Genomic DNA, 6,789 nt, shown 5'->3' with positions numbered 1-6,789 from the left:
AATTTTAAAATATAAATGAAAATAACTGAAACATTTAGGTATTCAACTAGACAGTCAACATCGCTATGAACAACCACACTGAGAAACAGCGTAACTGTAATTAAACATGTTCGTTAGGCAAATGCAGAATTATAATAGGAAACCAATAACCAAGCAAATTTTATTTATATTTATTTCATCTAACACCTCAAAATGAATATTTGTTTGTCCGTCATATACATCTTCCCAAACCATTCACCCAATAGCGACGAAACTGGTGAATTGTTCTGCTCACGTTCGCAATGGGTTCTGAGGGGGTAAGAATCACCTACCACCCACAGGGGTGGAAGTGAAAACGGGGTGACGTACAAGTTTAACTGTGGAATATCTGGAGCAATTTCAGTCACATTTGGAGGAGAGGGTTGGGGGAGAGGACGTGACACGCAAAAACATTCAATGACAACCGATATCAGCGTCACATCCATAATTTTCGAGATCGCTAAACTTATTGGTGAATTACACTGACGTTTCGGCCCCAGAGTTGTCGTTCTCGTCGTGTGACTAGGGCCTCCCGTCGGGTAGACCGTTCGCCGGGTGCAAGTCTTTCGATTTGACGCCACTTCGGTGACTTGCGCGTCGATGGGGATGAAATGATAATGATCAGGGCAACACAACACCCTGTCCCTGAGCGGAGAAAATCTCCGACCCAGCCGGGAATCGAACCCGGCCCCTAAGGACTGACATTCCGTCGCGCTGACCACTCAGCTACCGGAGGGCGGACGAGAGTTGGAGTTGGAGTGGAGGTGGCAGGAGGGGGGGGGGGGTTGCAAGGATAGTGATATACCAGTATAGAATCTTTACATAACACCTGAAGTAAGTGGCATATTTATGAACATAATGTGGGCGCGAAACATCTCTACTGCCGGTAGGGGTACGCGTGATAATGACAAAGAGGTGACATGTAGAAACGTCCGATACCGACCCGTCGGTGTTTCTTTGCTTTAATTAGTTGACTTCGGATATTTTGAAAGTAACGCGCAATCTGTCTCTTATTTGTGTTTGAACAACACGAGTAAGAATGAGCAATGCAGGGAGCCAACGATTTTGCCAGTGTGTTTCGGGTCTAAAGATCATGCCACACGGCTCAATGCCAGAGTCCTTTGTAGTGTATCGTGGTATGAAACAACGGAGAATCGCACAGCTGCCAGCGACAGTCCTTTTTCTTGAAACACAGTTCTTAGAAAATGCAACAGGTCCACCGAAGAGATTGGCTATATCACGCTTGTCCGTCCTCTTCTGGTTTGCTGCTGCGCGGTGTGTTCCGCTTCAATAGGATTAACGGAAGATATGGAAAAAGTTCAAAGAAGAGCAGCTCGTTTTGTATTATCGAGAAATGGGGAGAGAATGCCACGGATATGATAATCGAAGTGGGGTGTCAATCGTAAAAACAAAGGCGTTCTTCGCTGCGGCGAGAGCTCATGAAATTTCAATCACCAACTTTATCTTCCGAGTGCGAAAATACGTTGATGGCGACCATCTACATAAGGAAAAACGATCATCATAAATATAATCAGAGCTCGAAGGCGTAGATTTAAGTGTTCGCTTTTCCCACGCGCTGTTCGAGAGTGGAACGGTAGGGAAATAGCTTGAAGGTGGTTCGATAATCCCTCTGTCAGGCACTTAATAGTGAATTGCAGGGTAATCATCTAGAAGTAGATATATGTTAAACGTATGTGAAATATATGTGACATGTGCCTACGTGCCGCAGGCCAAGTATTAGTATACAGTATTTCCCCAAACAATCAGTCTTAAAATGAAACTGTCAATCTTACTGGCTAATGTGTTTGCACCTGCACTTTGTGCTAATGAAGCTACTTATAATATCTCCATAAATGTTGTCTTAAAACATCACTTTCAATCTGAGCGAAGCCAAAACGTTGAGCCTGTCTTCTAACGAGGAGTTTCGAAGCCCTATTTTTAACCGACTTCGTTTTTGAAAATTAACTTTTTCCACTGCTGTTTCTGATCACAAGTGAGAGATACGTTCTTAGAGCGATCTCGATATTAGGAAAATAATCTTCGACGTTTTATGAACCCTGGTTAAGATGATTTCGTTAACCATTATTTTAGAAGTTTTTGCGGTTTTCCCGACAGAGGGGCCTCACTTTTGACCGGCCCTGTAGGAATTTGACGCGAGAGAGGAGGTTTGAGCGGCATGTGCTAACTTAATTCATAGCAGCTGTCAATTGAAAAAGTCGTCTGTATAAGCCCATACAACATGGCTAGCCCACGTCATTTACGATTATAACGGGCCTGCACCAAAGTATTAATACAAGGAATTTTTCTTAGAGTTCGGTGCCTCAGTCGGTAAAAACGGAACCTCTTTACAGGATCACTTTATTGTACGTCTGGCCGTTCGTCTGTTAAAAACCATTTTTATCAAGGACCGGTCACATACTAAAATCTGTAGTACCTTAGCGGTGTAAAAAACTTAACTTTCCAAGTCAGTGCAATCAAAAATTACGACCATTTGACCCATTTATTTCGATACTCGCAAACCGTCTCATCAAAACCTTCAAGGCACTAGCCGTTAATCTAGGATCATGAAATTTGGCAATAAGCAATGTTTCATGGTACAAGTAAAGGAAAAAAAAAATCCGAAAAATGTTAACTTGGAATTATACCACACGAAAAAATTTTTTTTGTCATTTATCTAACTGTGATTCTTGAGTTTCTCCCGGCGTATTTGATAATCAAAATACCCACGGGTATGCTGCCGGTCTATAGTGTCCAACGGGCACAATATTTCGGCGATCAAACATGTCGCCATCATCAGGTGAACTGACGGACTGAGCTCCTGTGAACGTGCCGGCACGGAGATCCGTACGCTATGGCTGCTCAGAGGGAACTGGGTTCGGTCGCGGCGGCGGCCGATTTAAATACCCTCCGCCCGCGGCGCGCTCCCTCCGCCGTCCGCGCCCAGCGCCACGGTCGCGCGGTGGAACAGATTGCGACGGCGTCTGAGATGACGTCGGTGTGATGGCTCTGTCCGCCGTGGTCGTCACAACTATACGTCTGCTCGATTTACTCTTGATTAACCCGATCGCTGGTTCCCAAGCCTTGCTAAGATTATAGCCACAGTCACGGTTTATGAGGTCGTGACTGTGGCTATAATCTTAGCAAGGCTTGGGAACCAGCGATCGGGTTAATCAAGAGTAAATCGAGCAGACGTATAGTTGTGACGACCACGGCGGACAGAGCCATCACACCGACGTCATCTTAGACGCCGTCGCAATCTGTTCCACCGCGCGACCGTGGCGCTGGGCGCGGACGGCGGAGGGAGCGCGCCGCGGGCGGAGGGTATTTAAATCGGCCGCCGCCGCGAACGCAGTCGACACGTTGGGGCCAGAGAAGCCAAGAAGAAGTCGATATCCGAACCTATCCCGATCTCAGATCAATCCACACCCTAAGTCATACCAGAATTGTCCTACCAATACAATCCTACCAACATCCAAAGAAACACTATTCACGATTCTCCTAAACCCATCATTTCGAAACCCTTATTATCCGACAGAAGGTATGGGCTCGAGCAGTCCGGCCCTTCGAATCACAAACGAGGGATACAGATATCCCATCCGACACTCCACTCCGACCGAACCCAGTTCCCTCTGAGCAGCCATAGCGTACGGATCTCCGTGCCGGCACGTTCACAGGAGCTCAGTCCGTCAGTTCACCTGATGATGGCGACATGTTTGATCGCCGAAATATTGTGCCCGTTGGACACTATAGACCGGCAGCATACCCGTGGATATTTTGATTTATGTAACTGTTTGTCTGTCCCTCCGTCTGTTAAGGCCCGTTCTTCTCAGGAACGGGTTTACGTATCAACCCGAAATCTGTCTCACATACTAAGATCTACAGTTCTTAGGCGGTGTAATAAATGCAGTCAAAAGATACGGCCATTTATGTTAAATATTTTGGTACTCGCGAACTCCTCATAAAACCTATGGGGTAGTTACTGCTGATCCAGAATCACGAAATTTGGCAAGAAACAAGGTTTAACAATTAAAGTAAAGGGAAAAAATCTGAAAATGTTAATTTGTGATTATATAACGCCAGAAAATATTCTTTGTTATTTGTTATCCGACTTCAGACCTACAATTAAAACATTCTTGAAAGTCATGGAGTTACGGGGACCGATATCTTGCCAGTAATGCTGTCGGTAACAGCCAAAAATTGTCGAGATTCTCACTTCCTTCATGGATGAACAGTCTACGTACATAATTAAGAATGTACAAAACCCTCAGAACGCGAGCCCTAGTCGCACGGAGGCAATTTTTTTATTTCAAAATTTATTTGGAGCGGGCGGGGCGCAGGCCAGCCAGTCTTGCGTCTCAGACAGTCCTGATTATTTTCTAGCGTCCTTTCTCTAACGGACTTGCCACCGATCGAACGTTGAACTGTACACTTCCTTCTATCCGACAAATACCCATCACTTGTGGATGACTGGGCAGATACCAGCTTCAAAGGTTCAAGTACGTATGACAACAATCAACGGATAGCCGAATGACGATAACTCGCTAGCACGTTTTTTACAACTTTCAAACAAGATAACTTCAGTGAGGAACGATATCTCTGTGATGATGGCGTTGGAAACTTAGAACGAAATGAGATATGTTTCGTAATAAAGAGTCTGTGACCAGTGCACCGACAGGCAAATGCTTCACACTCCGTTTTCCAACGTTTTGCCCGGAAAAAAGCATCATCACATAAATGGAAGAAAGAAATAACCTCCAGTATCTTAAAAGATCGTGTGTAACATTGAGACTGAGCAATGGCGTTATTGGAGAAAGAAGTGCCCATGACCTTATCGAAGGAATCGTTCCGGTATTCATATGTAGTGATTTAAGGAAAGCTCGGAAAACGAAAACCAGTTGGTCGGACAAAGATTTGAATAACTATCCCCACGCCCCCATTCCCACAAATTGAATGTGAGTCTAGTGTTTTATTCACTCCTCCATTTCGAAACCACAACTCTTACCTATACAGTTCCTAGCCACGGGAGTGATAATTTTGAAAATTCTTGACAATAGTCATTATTTAGGCCAGCATGCCTGAATCAAGTATCATAAGTGTTTGTGATTTTATGCGTACTACTACATGTTTCCATTGTTGACAAAGATTACTGATGCGAATCATAACAGGTTATTTCCAGATAAAATAGTTGTCTGTAGTAAAATTGCATGTGGAAAGTAACACCAGTGCTACATTTAAAAAGCATTAGCGTAAGTTTCGTTGGGTTGGCAAAATATTGTAAATTCGTTATTTGCCCAGAAACACGCCCGCGTGACGGTGACTTGTGCAGTTCTAGTGAGGCTCTTGACTGGTCAGAATAACTGCACAAAACTGGGGGGGAAAAAACTCTGTTAGTCAGAGAACATAATAAATGCACCTATTACAGGATTGTTTCAGTCTCCAGCTCGGGAAACATATCGTCTTAATGTAGGCGGAGCGACCCTCCACTACGTTTCGTTGGTCACTTTGCAATAAGAAATTCCAATCATAAATACCTCTTTGTCGGTAAAAACAGACGGAGCGGTCGGGAAGGAGGAGGGAGGGCGAACAACAAATACCTGTTTTCATTTTTTTAAACTTTTCTCGACAAACATGAATAATTATTATATACAATGTAGGATCGATAAAGTTAAGCACCTGTGTAGGCCCTAAGTAGAGAACGATAATTTATCTAGTTCTCTGAAACGCGACTCTTTTTTTATTTCAAATGTTTCAAAGGACAGCATTCCGATAAGCATAAAACTACAGAAACACAACTGGAACTGCCCAGCATTAGGAACTGTCAGGATTTAGAGAAGACTTGCAACAAATCATTCTTCAAAAAAAATTTTGGTTGTCGCAGGCCACCGCAGTGAGGGTAGGAAGGCACGTCCCCCTCCTAAAATTTAAGGGATTAGACTTAACCCTTACTATAAAATTTGTATTTCAAGCAATGATTTCTGCGATTCTCCTGAGGCTCGGATTTAAGATTGCCGAGTGTGATAAAAAATATTGTCATTTGAGAGTTTGGTTTTGTTTCTCCACTTTGAGGAGTGTTAAATTTGGTGTTTATCTTGCTATCCAACATTATTCTTTCATTCGTTCTGATGTTTTTTTTCTATTTCAGATTTTTAATTTTCAGGGCAAGCCTAACATTATTGGCACACGAAAAAATATTTGCTCTTGTAAATAATTCGCTGAATACCATGAATTTAATCGTAAGAAGGATGTAATTTTAGATTGTTGAATCAAAATGATGGCTTTCGTTTTCATGTTAACAATATAAACATGTCTAATTAGATTATATTAATGAAAAATGATTACCATTTCGGTATTAGAATAATGTACTTATATAACGTTGAGTGAGTACCTCTTGGTCGTATGGCATTGCAGATTTTTTTTTTTTGTTTCTCTCAAGTTTATCTTTTGACTAATTATACAGTCTCAAACTCACCGAATCAGATATGCCAAAAATGGAAATTTTAGAATCTTGTCCCCTTTTGAATTAATTCCCGCGGACGCCCATTTAAGTTATGCTAACTGGAGGAAGAACTTTCATGTTATAATTTTGTCATGCTTCAAGCAGCATTAGCAAAATACATTGCTTTGTAAATGAATAAAAATGGTTTTCTTCGCTTGCATTGTTGGCAAGAATATTGATATCGTTCCGTCAGTGTCATCAGGTAGGAGGTCGTTTGAGGCAACGGTACAAGCGGCTGGACTGCGGTATCATAAAGAAAATGTTATTTCATTTAA

Source organism: Schistocerca serialis, chromosome 7 (genome assembly GCF_023864345.2).
Source record: "Schistocerca serialis cubense isolate TAMUIC-IGC-003099 chromosome 7, iqSchSeri2.2, whole genome shotgun sequence".
In the NCBI taxonomy this organism is placed as follows: Eukaryota; Metazoa; Arthropoda; class Insecta; order Orthoptera; family Acrididae; genus Schistocerca; species Schistocerca serialis.
The sequence above is the reverse complement of the archived record's forward strand: the minus strand, read 5'-3'. Positions refer to the sequence as shown.